Source organism: Vicia villosa, linkage group LG3 (assembly GCF_029867415.1).
Source record: "Vicia villosa cultivar HV-30 ecotype Madison, WI linkage group LG3, Vvil1.0, whole genome shotgun sequence".
Classification (NCBI taxonomy): Eukaryota; Viridiplantae; Streptophyta; class Magnoliopsida; order Fabales; family Fabaceae; genus Vicia; species Vicia villosa.
This window is the reverse complement of record NC_081182.1, coordinates 217,802,273-217,814,994: the sequence shown is the minus strand read 5'-3', so window position 1 is coordinate 217,814,994 and position 12,722 is coordinate 217,802,273. Positions and strand designations below refer to the sequence as shown.

The window sequence follows — 12,722 nt, the reverse complement described above, 5'->3', positions numbered from 1 at the left end:
CTTGATGCCGCATTTTTCCAACACCTTCGCAACCTGTTCATTAACAAAATGGGATCCACCATCGCTGATAATTACTCTAGGCATACCAAACCGGGTGAAAATATTACAGTTTAAAAATTTCAATACCGTTTTGGCATCCGCTTTTGGGGTAGCGATAGCTTCAACCCACTTGGAAACATAATCCACATCATCTATAATGTAATCATTAGTAAATGAGGGGAGAAAAGGTCCCATAAAATCGATGTCCCAACAATCAAAGACTTCAACCTCGATCATGGTTTGAAGTGGCATCTCATCTCTTTTGCTTATCCCTTCAACTCTTTGGCATTTATCACAATTTATCGCATGGTGGTGAGCGTCTTTGAAAATAGTTGGCCAGAAAAAACTGGATTGGAGAACTTTTGTTGCGGTTCTTCATCCATTAAAATGCCCGCCACTTGGAGAATTGTGACAATGCCAGAGGATCTGTTGGGCTTCCTCTTCAGTGACACACCTTCTTAGTATGCCATCCTTACCTATCTTGAACAAGTATGGGTCATCCCACACATAGTATTTAGCATCGGATAACAACTTTTTCTTCTGATTCCAATCAAAGTCCTCTGGTACCATACCGGTTGCTTTATGATTTGCAAGATCTGCGAACCACGGTCCTCAATTGGATTTGAAAAAGTTGTTCATCCGGAAATTCATCATTTATTTCTGCTTCTTGGTGAGTGACATTTACATTGACCAGGCGGGATAAATGATCTGCTACCACATTTTCTGAACCTTTTTTATCCCGAATTTCTAAGTCGAATTCTTGTAAAAGAAGAACCCATCGAATGAGCCTTTGTTTCGAATCCGGTTTAGTTAGCAGATATTTAATAGCCGCATGGTTTGTGTAAATCACCACCTTTGTTCCAATGAGATAGGATCTGAATTTTTCAAGGGCATACACTATAGCTAGCAATTCTTTTTTTGTAGTGGCATAATTGACTTGAGCGTCATTTAAAACTTTGCTTGCATAATGTATGACATGAAATATTTTTTCCTTTCTTTGGCCTAGTACCGCACCTATGGCATAATCGCTAGCATCGCACATAAGTTCAAAATGTTTTTTCCAATCAGGTGCTACGATCACAGGTGCGGTTACAAGCCTTTCTTTTAATTCATTAAAAGCTTGGACACATGATTCATCGAAAGTAAAATACGTACCTTTGTTGAGTAAGTTACTCAATGGTTTTGCAATCTTCAAGAAATCCTTTACAAACCTTCGATAGAATCCCGCATGACCCAAAAAGCTTCTTACCCCTTTTATGTTTACAGGAGGTGGAAGTTTTGATATTACTTCCACCTTGGATTTGTCCACTTCGAGCCCTCTTGAAGACACCTTGTGCCCTAGTACAATACCTTCGGTTACCATGAAATGGCATTTCTCCCAATTTAGAATTAGGTTGGTCTCAATACATCTTCCTAGAGCCTCATCTAGATTAGCCAGACAAATATCAAAGGATTTTCCGAAAACCGAAAAAATCATCCATGAATACTTCAATACTCTTTTCAATAAGGTCGGAGAAGATTGCTTGCATACACCGTTGAAAGGTGGCCGGGGCATTACATAATCCAAATGGCATTCTTCTGTATGCGAAAATTCCAAAAGGACATGTAAAAGCTGTCTTCTCATGGTCTTCTAGGTTGACCACAATCTTATTGTATCCGGAGTATCCATCTAGGAAACAGTAATAGTTTTGTCCGGATAGTGTTTCAAGCATTTGATCCATGAAAGGTAGAGGGAAGTGATCTTTCCTCGTGGCTTTATTGAGTCTCCGATAATCGATGCATATTCTCCACCCTGTGACAGTTCTTGTTGGTATTAATTCATTCTTCTCATTACTGATGACGGTCATTCCTCCTTTCTTCGGCACTACTTGTACTGGACTCACCCATGCGCTGTCTGAAATTGGGTAAATCATTCCTGCTTCCAAGAGTTTGACCACCTCTTTTCTGACCACTTCTTTCATAGTTGGATTTAACCTTCTTTGCGGTTGAGCTACCGGTTTGAATTCTTCTTCCAACATGATTTTGTGCATACAATATGCTGGACTTATACCTTTTAAATCGGCCAAGACCCATCCGATTGCAGCTTTATTCTTTTGTAGGACTTGAAGTAATCTTTCTTCTTCTTGTGTAGTCAACTTTGAACTAATAACTACTGGTTTCTTTCCCTCCTTATCTAAAAAAACATATTTCAGATGAGTTGGGAGTAGCTTTAGTTCCATCTTTGTTTCCTTCACTTCTTTTGGTGGGTCTAATGTCTCCACTTTCCCATCCTTATCATTCATGTTTCCTCCCTTTTCTAGTTCTTTCATAAATCCTTCGATTTCCCTTTCTTCCTCTTGAGTCAGCACATTAAAAGAATCAACAAGGGATCTTTCTAACGGATTAGAGAGATGTATCTCACTGGCCACCTCTATTACTATCTCTTCGGTGACATCTAGACGGAAGCAGTTGCTTTTATCCTTAGGTTGTTTCATGGCTTCAAAGAGATTAAAGCATACCTCTTCATCTTGGACTCTTAGTTTCATGATACCATCGTCAATATCTATCATCATCCGGGGCTGTTTTCATGAATGGTCTTCCAAGAATAATTGGTGACTCTTTATCTTCTTCCATATCATTCACAACAAAGTCTACCGGAAACAGGAATTTGTCTACCTTTACTAACATGTCTTGTGCGACTCCATAAGGAAGAGTGGTGGACTTATCTGCTAGTTGTAAGGTCATTCTGGTTGACTTCATCTCAATATTTCCCAATCTCTTCACTATTGATAGAGGAATTAGATTGATGCTTGACCCTAGATCTATCAATTCATTCCCAATATGCTGGTTACCAATTGTGACTGGTAGTGTAACTCGTCCCGGATCTCTTGGTTTTTGAGGGAGACGGGAAACTATAGCACTACACTGAGCATCAAGTACAACCACTTCTTCTTCTTCTTCTTCTTCTTCTTCTTCTTCTTCTGGTCTCTTCTTCTTTGTCAAAATATCCTTCATAAACTTTGCATACTTTGGCATTTGGTCAATGGCTTCGGAGAATGGAATGTTGATTTGTAATTGCTTAAAAATTTCCATAAACCTTGCATACTGCCTAGCATGATCTTTCTTTGATGGTGCATGTGGATATGGGAGATGTTGGCTGGGGATCACACTACTGGCTGTTTTATCATTGGCGCGCCGTGACCCTTTATTTTTTTCAGCATCTTTATTCATATCACACACTATGATTTCATTCTCCTCATCTTCTGCAGCATGATTATTATCCTCCTTCTCTGTATCATTGATTTCAACTTCCTTCTCACCACCTTTCTGACCAGTTCTGGTCACAACTTCTTTGCAATGCTCTTTAGGATTCTCTTGAGTGTTGGCTGAGAATATCGCATTTGACTGATTAGCTGCAATTTGTTTAGCCAGTTGCCCGACTTGAGCTCCCAGATTTTTGATTGCGGCTTCCTGACTTTTCTGGCTTGTCATTGACATTTGCATGAACTGATTCATGGTCTCTTCCAACATAGATTGTCCTCCTTGTTGTTGCGGCGACGGCTGAGTGTAAGGTTGAAAAGTTTGTTGTTGATACCCTTGATTGTTAGGTCTTTGTTGATACCGTTGGTTGTTATTCCTTGGAGGATAATTCTGTTGATACGGTGGAGGGTTTGGGTATTGATTTTGCCTATGTCCTTGGTTGTTGTTCATGTAGTTCACCTCTTCTGCCAAGACTGGTGGGCAAAATCCGGTTTGGTGATCTCCCTTGCATAACTCACACTTAGCAACTTGGTATGAATTTGAAACTCCGTTCAACTCTTTGATTTGTTGTGGAAGTTTGGACATTTTTTGTGTCAAAAGCTCCACTTGTGAAGTTAGCAGTTTGTTCTGAGCAAGTAGAGCATCACTATTAGTTAGCTCCAACAACCACGGTTTCTTATCTCTGACAGTACGGTCATGATTACTTTGTCGGTCATTCAAAGCCATTCTCTCAATTATCTGAATTGCTTCAACAGTTGTCTTGGACATTAACGAGCCACCAGCTGTGGCGTCCAAGAGTGTCTTATTTGTAGGTGTAAGACCGTTGCGGAACATGTGAATTTGATCGACTTCCGCAAATCCGTGGCCCTTGCATTTCCTCAGCATAGCTTTGTATCTTTCCCAAGCTTCATTCAATGATTCATTACTAACTTGAGAGAATACCGCAATTGCTGTTTTAGCATTAAAGAATCGGTTTTGAGAGTAAAACTGTTCCAAGAATTTTTCTTCCAGAGTATTCCAATCAGTCATAACTGTTTCAGGTTGATCTAGATACCAATCTTTATCCTTTGATAGCAAAGAATGTGGGAACAACCTTTTGAATAAAGTCTCTTCCTCCGCATGGGCAACACCTGTAGTACCTGCTAGCTCATAGAATCGAGTCAGATGAGTGTATGGATCTTCATGGTCCAATCTGACGAAAGGACTTGCAAAGATGAGCTGTAGAATACCGGTCTTCAATTCAGATGTCCGCCCGTTGGCGGCAGTCCTTGCGAATTGAGGATTGAGACGAGGACTATTTGCACAAGGAGCTGTGGTGGCCATGTTTACAACAGTGGGTTGTATGATGGCTTGTTGCTCTTCTTCAAATAGTTCGTGAAAGTAAAGTCCGTCAGACGACTCGTCAATTGTTTCTAAAGATTGTGACGATGTCGTAGTTGCGTTGTCTCTTGCCTTTGCTATGCTTGCTCTTTTTCGTGTTTTGCTGTTCAATCTCCTAGCGGTCCTTTCGATATCGGAATCGAAAAGAAGTTGATCGCTGGAAACTTTGCTGCGCATACACTAAATCTGCAAAAACTAACAAACACGTGAAACAACAAGATTAATGAAAGTAAACTCACAATAAAAACTATTGCAATGCGTGCAATATTGACACAGTCCCCGACAACGGCGTCAATTTGTTGAAAGTATTTTGGGTAAATATTTTCTAATATATCGTATCCACAGAGACTGAGTAATATTGCTTCCGTTCTATAGTCGAATTATAATGAGTTAGTGAAAAGTATTGGTTTTGATTGCTTGTTCTCAAATTGCATATAACAGAATAATAATTGAATGATAAAAAGCTTAAAGACGAATAACAATGGTGAATGAATATGTTGAGTTCTAGGGTTCATCAACCTATTCACATGCAATAATCAATTAATCCACAAGTGAACATTATCTAATTTATTATCTTCATTCATCCTCAAAACTGATATTATGTCTAATGATCAATCTAGAACCACCTCTACCGGTATGATATTCGATCTCTCAAAATAACTATAAAGATAAAGGGAATTAACCGCAATGATTTATGAAAACTTCTTCAGAATCTCATCTCTGAGTATTAATCAACAAGTCAATGTAAAAACCTAGGGCAGAAGTATAAATCCTATCTCTCGATTGATAGTTCAACAATGATATAAAATAAAAGCAAGGTTTTTCATTGATAATAAAACTTAAATAATTGTTCACAGGAATTAATCAAAGTAATTGCATCTTCATAGGTTAACTACTACCTTAAACTCAACACAATGGGGTTTAGCTCTCCATAGCCATGAAGAACACACAAGGTTTCATTGAAGGATTCATCTTCATCAAGGGAATGTCTTCAATTGATGTTGAATTCTCCGTCGGAAGTTATTGTTTACTCTGGAATAGGATTTCTCTCTGAATTTCGTTCACCAAAGATATTCCTCTTATCAGGATTAGGGCTTCTATTTATAACAATTTATCCTTGTAACGTAACCACCGCGCCTCGACACGTATTGGCGCGACGCAAACCCAAGTCAGAAGGGATGGCGTGTCTCGCCCCTTATTGGCGCGGCTCGGCCTTTGTTTCACCTTCCTTCTTTGTGATTCCTCCTCTCCAGAAGCTCTACGCCTGCGTGTTTCTTCGTCTTTACTTCTCAATTTCAATATCTGCACAAATAACACCCAAAGTGACGCAAGTTGTTCTACAATTAGCATCGAACCTCTAAAGTTCAATTCTAACCATAAAATCCTTAAAAAGCACAAGATATGTTCACTTTCAGCTCAAAAGATAGTTAATTTCACAAATGAAAACACTACTAATTCACTCCTAACAGCTGCCAACGAGGAGCAATCTCCATAGACGAAATATCATAATACATCAACAGCAATCCAGGTGTGTATTTTGTGAAATGCAGGAAGAGGATGTTTAACACTTGTTTTTACATTGTACTAAATTAGCTCCATTGAAGAATATACTGTTTATTTGACTTGAAATGCAACAACCTACTGTTGTAGATTGCTGTGAATACTTGTTGTATTGGGTAGAACAATTACTGAGAAGGCTGAAGAAAAACATCTCTGCAGCTATTTGGTTAGCCCACTGTTGGTGTATTTGGAAGGTGCGAAATGATATTATATTCAACAATACAAAGCAGGATTTTGAAGAACTGTATTACATGATATTGTGGTATTCATGGTGGTGGATTGTAGCATCCTCAAACATAAATTGTAACTACTATGAGTGGTATAAAAACCCTCTACAGTGTGCATGATGCTACTGTAACTTTTTGTAACTAATTTTCTTTTTCTTTTCTTGTAAATTGGGTTGGTGTACCCCTAGTACATCTATTCTTAATTCAAGAAGTTCTTATGAAAAAAATAATTTGTTTCAGATGTAGCTTCAAGAGCTTTTTATGAACCAATTCTTGTCACTGTATTTGTTTCCAAACATTTTAATTTGGATTTGTCAAGGCCAAAGGCACTGTCTAATCAAGATCGAGTAAAGGTATTTGTGATTTTTTTAATTATGTTATGATTTAATTAAATACAGTGACTAACATCCTATGTTTATATTTTAATTGAGTCGGATTGAGAAAGTCTTGAAAGGTGTTAAGGTAAAACTATCTCTTGGTGGGAAAATAAGGAGGTGCAAGGTGACCGGTCTCTCAAGAGAGCCACTTGGATACCTAACGTAAGCAATTTGAATTTTTTTCTTTACTATTTTAGTTATTTCTTGATTCTGAGTGGGTTTATTGTAATGCATGATAGGGTTAATGAAGTGTTTAAGGGCTAGTTATAAACTCCTTAGACAAGTTTTATTTCTACATCTCTCACTCTTTAGTTTATAATTTATTATCATTTTAGGTTCTTCCGTGATGTCAGTAGGAGTACTAAAAATGTCATTGCATATTTATCTGAGAAATACAATATTGTGGTAAATCATTCACTTCTTCCCGCACTCCAAGTTGGTAGTGATGACTCGAGACCTGCGTATTTTCCAATGGATGTTTTTTTCTTTGGACTTTCTCTATCTAATTAATGTTCTGAACATAGTTGGTAGTGATGATTTGAGACCTGCATATTCTCGGTATGTTTGCTTGTTGAATATTATAAGGTGGTTGCATCAATGGATTGGCCACGTGTCACAAAATATAGGGGTATTGTTTCTGCCCATGATTCTCGCGAGGAGATAATTTAAGATCATTTTATAAAAACAGAGGATCCTCAGAAGATACCTAAGTATGGTGGAATGATAAGGTAATCTTGTTAGATTTGTGGATTCCTCATGATGAGACATAGTTGATTTTTCTTTTAATTTTCAGGGAGTCACTCATTGCTTTCAAGAAATTAACTACGCTTGAGCCTCAAAGGATTATATTTTACAGGTTTGATTTGGTTTGAATTGCATTTGCTTTAATTTCATATATATATATATATATATATATATATATATATATATATATATATATATATATATATATATATATATATATATATATATATATATATTTATTCTTCATTATTAATTTCTGCCTATCAGAGATGGAGTAGGTGAGGGACAATTCAGTCAGGTTTGCTTCAAGAGATGAATGCAATTCGGGATGTATGACATAACTAACTTTATACTTTTTATTTGTTATCAATATTTAAGAACTGTTGTACGCAGTGAACATCTACTTTGCAGACATATTTTATAGACATAATTTAGGACTTTTCAAAGTTGGTTTTTTGTTGCACTACTGAATTCTGTTTATGTTTTAATTTATAATTTTTTTTGTCAGGCTTGTCGTTCAATAGATCCTCTATATCGACCTACCGTTACTTTTGTAGTTGTCACAAAGAGACATCACACTCATCTGTTTCCTATCAACGAGGAAGAAATGGATAATAGTGAAAATATAATGCCAGGTTTTTTCATTTTATTTCTAGACCGCATGGAACTGGTATATGTTAACATTCTAAACTATATGCCAGAGTTTGACCAACAATTTATGTTACACGTAATGATATTATTTGTTTCTCTAATAATAAAATATATCTTCTAAACTACTACTGTTTTCATTTAATTTAAGTACCCTTCTAATACTATTTTTTCTTCCATTCAGTTATGGGAGGTGTACTAGATCTGTTTCAATAGGTTTGTTACTCAATTTCTTTTGCTTGTTTTCTTAAAGGTCGTACAAAACTATAATTTAACTAAAATAATGATCTTGTGTGCAGTTCCTCCTGTTTATTACGCACACTTGCTATCTTTCCGTGCTAGATCCTACATGAGCGGAGTTCGTAATGGGTTGGCTCTGCCACCGATCAAAAATGATGTCAAAGACAAAATGTTTTACTATTAATCTTGGTTTTAAGACGATAAAATTGTTAATAACAAATTAGATAACATATTGAATCTGTATTAGTATTTGAAAATATTAACAGTTAAACAAATTTAAATTTCTAAAATAATATAAAAATATTTAATTAATAAATATAAACTTATGAAAATTAATGATATCAGATATTTTTTTCTAAGATACAAGTAAAATTTGAAAATATAATTTTAATATATATATATATATATATATATATATATATATATATATATATATATATATATATATATATATATATATATATATATATATATATATATATATATTGGGCATTGATTTTAAATCGTATGATTGTTATTAAAAATTCTCAGTTCTCATAATTACCAAAGTTCTCATTTGATACGTCCCCATATATATATATATATATATATATATATATATATATATATATATATATATATATATATATATATATATATATATATATATATATATATATATATATATATATATATATTCAATTATCTTTTTTCTTAAAAAACATCTAAAATAATCTTTTACGAGTTTGGAGGAGGAACTTTGAAAAAATATTTAAAAAAATTAGTAGAAAAACTAGAAAGATTTAAACGGAAAGGGTTTTGAATTTTTTTTTTAATTTGAAAAGCTAAAGATGTGTGGGAGGAAATGATTCAAAGAGTTTTGAATGATTTAAAATTGTTCAACCGCGAGAGCCACGTCCAGTACCATTGCCTGATCCTGCAGCATTGACGATTGTTGAGAAAGTGCAGGAGATGGTTGATTTTGACTATTTTCAGGATGGTTTCCTCCACCGCGATGAGACATTGTGATGAAAAAGGTTAGAGTAGAGAGAAAGTTTTTATGAAAGGAAAATGGGTGGGAAAGTGGGCTTTTTAAGCGGGAAAATGTTAACTAAAGAAGATAACCGTGTGAGAGTGGAGAGAATAAAGAAAGAGAATTTTTCATTTTACGTGAAAATCACTTCTGAAAATCCCAAAATACTCTTTAAATATACATATTTAAAGGCATTTTTCACATTTTAAAAGTGCACATGCAAAATGTTTTGGATATGCGCATGCAAAATGTGCTCTGAGTATTTCATTTTTGAAATAGTTGAAACATAAAACCTCTGTGATAAAGTTGGTGTTTTTAAACTATCTTTTTATCCATAATATATTTTTGAATCATTTAATATTCGTGCATCAATTAGGTACTAGGCAAATTTATTATGAAGAAGCCATTGTACCAAAGAAAGTATTATTCCAATCCAAAACTGAACTTTAGTAGACAAATAATTAAGAAAGATGAAAATTACTTAGCGAACAAATTGTTAAACCTCTTTGTGATTCTATTAGTATTAAATTAGATGAGAAACTTTATATTTAATTCAAAACAAACCTATTAATACTCAATACTTAAATGGTTAATCATAGAGGATGTTGACATAAGTTATTTTATTTGAGCTAGCTATTAACTTTCTTCTAATAATAGTACATAAAGGGTATAAGTTTATCCTGTATTTACATTTTAGAATGAACTTCTTGCCTTTTGTTTTTAATTGATAATTAAACATGTCTGAATTAATATTAAAAAAAATCAGACACTAATTATTAAATAATGCCACTATTTTAAAATTAAATGTCATATCTGTAATTTAATCCTATGTTCAATTAATGTCAATGGTATATGTAGTTAATAACTTGCTACCATTGATGCCTTGCTCTTTAATTGGCATTTTATCATTGAGTAATCCAATCAGTTGACATGATGTAACATTAGTCAAAACTTCAACCTTTTGGTTTGGCATTGTTCAAATAAAAATCATTTTAAATGATAATAATGGCTAAACATTATTGAGCTAAATGTATGTAATAAATATTAACTCTTTTAAGTGTGAATTTGGAACTGATATTTTTTATTTTAATCATTTTGCAGCTCCTGACCAGCAGGTGGATGTTGCTGGTATGACATTTGTGTAAAAAACTGACAGCTACTTCTATACTGCAGTTGTAACAATTTTGGACACTTTTAACACTATACTTCTACTGGTGGAAAACTTGCTTTAAAACTGCACTTTCTACTTTATTGTTAAAAATGAGAATACAAACAAGTCTTTATATAGACCTAAAAGACTTCTGCTATACTAGGAAATTAAAGCAAATAAATACTCTTAATATGCCACTATCTCTTGGCTTTTCAACTACAAGAGACTCTTTGTTTTTCCACTAACTTATTAATAAAAGCCCACTTAATAACATTAAAGTTTATTCAACAAAACTTCCCTGTAAACTTAAATGTCTCTTCTATCCATCATGCCTATCATTTTCTTGCCTCTGTCGAAAATTTCTTTCGATAACGATTTTGTGAAAATATCTGCTGCTTGATTCTTGCTTGCTACATGCCTCAATTCGACACTTCCTTCCTTCACATGTTCTCGAATGAAGTGGAAGCGAACGTCAATGTGTTTGCTTCTTTCATGATTCACTGGATTCTTTGCTAACTCAATTGCTGACTTGTTATCCACTTGAATTATTGTTGAACCTACCTGCTTTAGCTCCATTTTGCTTTACAATCTTTTAAGCCATATTGCATGACAAACGCACCAAGATGTTGCTATGTATTCAGCTTCACATGTCGAGAGTGTTACAATCGGTTGCTTCTTAGAAAGCCAGGTGAATGCAGTGTTTCCCATAAAGAACACATATCCTGAGGTGATTTTCCGATCATCTACATCTCCGCACCAATCGTTGTCGTAATAACCAATCAACTTATAATCTTCCATTCTTGAGTAGAACATTCTAAGTGACACAATTTCTTGGATGTATCGAAGAATTCTTTTCAATGCCTTCCAATGTGTATAGACTGGTTCATCCATGAAACGGCTTACAATTCCGACACTAAGCGAAAGATCTGGCCTTGTACATGTGAGATATCAAAGACTCCCTACCAAACTTCGATATCTGCTTGCTTCAATGCGTTCTCCTCCATCAAATTTTGACAACTTTGCACCTGGTTCCATTGGCGTCGAAATCGGATTACAGTTTTCCATCTTATATTTTTTAAGATTTCTTTTGCATATTTCTCATGTGAAATGAAAATTCTTGTTTCTTCTTGTCGAACCTCCAGACCAAGAAAGAATCTCATCAGACCTAAGTCTGTCATCTCGAATTCATGTGTCATTGTGCCCTTGAATTCTTCTATCATCTCACTATCGTTACTTAAGAAAATTAGATCATCGACATAGAGTGCAACAAATAACACACTACCTCCATTCTTCTTTAAATACAGAGCATGTTCGTAAGGACATTGCTTGAAACTATTCTCTTTGAAGTATGTGTCGATGCGTGTATTCCATGCTCGCGGTGCTTGCTTCAACCCATAAAGCGCCTTTTTCACCATTAGCATCTTTTCTTCTTTTCCAACTTTCATGTATCCGGGTGGTTGTTCGATGTAAACTTCTTCTTCGAGCACACCATTTAGAAATACTGTCTTGACATCCATTTGAAATACCGGCCATTTGAATTGAGCAGCTTGTGAGATAAGTAATCGAATTGTCTCCATTCTTGCAACAGGAGCAAATACTTCGTCATAATCAATTCCAGATTTCTGTTTGTATCCCTTCGCAACAAGCCCCGCTTTATACCGTTCTATTTTGCCTTGAGCACTCATCTTTTTCTTGAATACCCACTTCACACCAATGGGTTGACTTCCTTTTGGTAATTCTGTTAGTTCCTATGTGTTGTTACGTTCAATGGTCTTGATCTCTTTGTTCATGGCAGTTTTCCATTTTTCGTCTCGCATCGCCTCTTCGAGGCTAATGTTTTCAGTATATGCCAAAAGACATACAAGATGCACCTCTTCTGTTGTATCATACAAATCCTGCAGACTTCGCATTCTGGGTTGTACAGGTTCATCTTCGTTGTCAGAATCTTCAAGGTCAGATGAAGTGCTTGTCGGTACAGCGACTGATGTTTCTCCAACTTCGACGATAACTTCTGTCGAATTGTTCTAGTCCCACTTGTTCGTTTCGTTTACTCGAACGTCTCTACTCACTATCACCTTCTTGCTTATGGGATCAAACAGCCTGTA

The 12,722-nt window shown here is 35.2% G+C and overlaps 1 pseudogene; it reads left to right on the top strand.

Moving 5' to 3' along the window:
• Positions 1-6,287: 6,287 nt before the first annotated feature.
• On the top strand, positions 6,288-8,639 carry LOC131659963 (protein argonaute MEL1-like; annotated as a pseudogene).
• Positions 8,640-12,722: the final 4,083 nt, after the last annotated feature.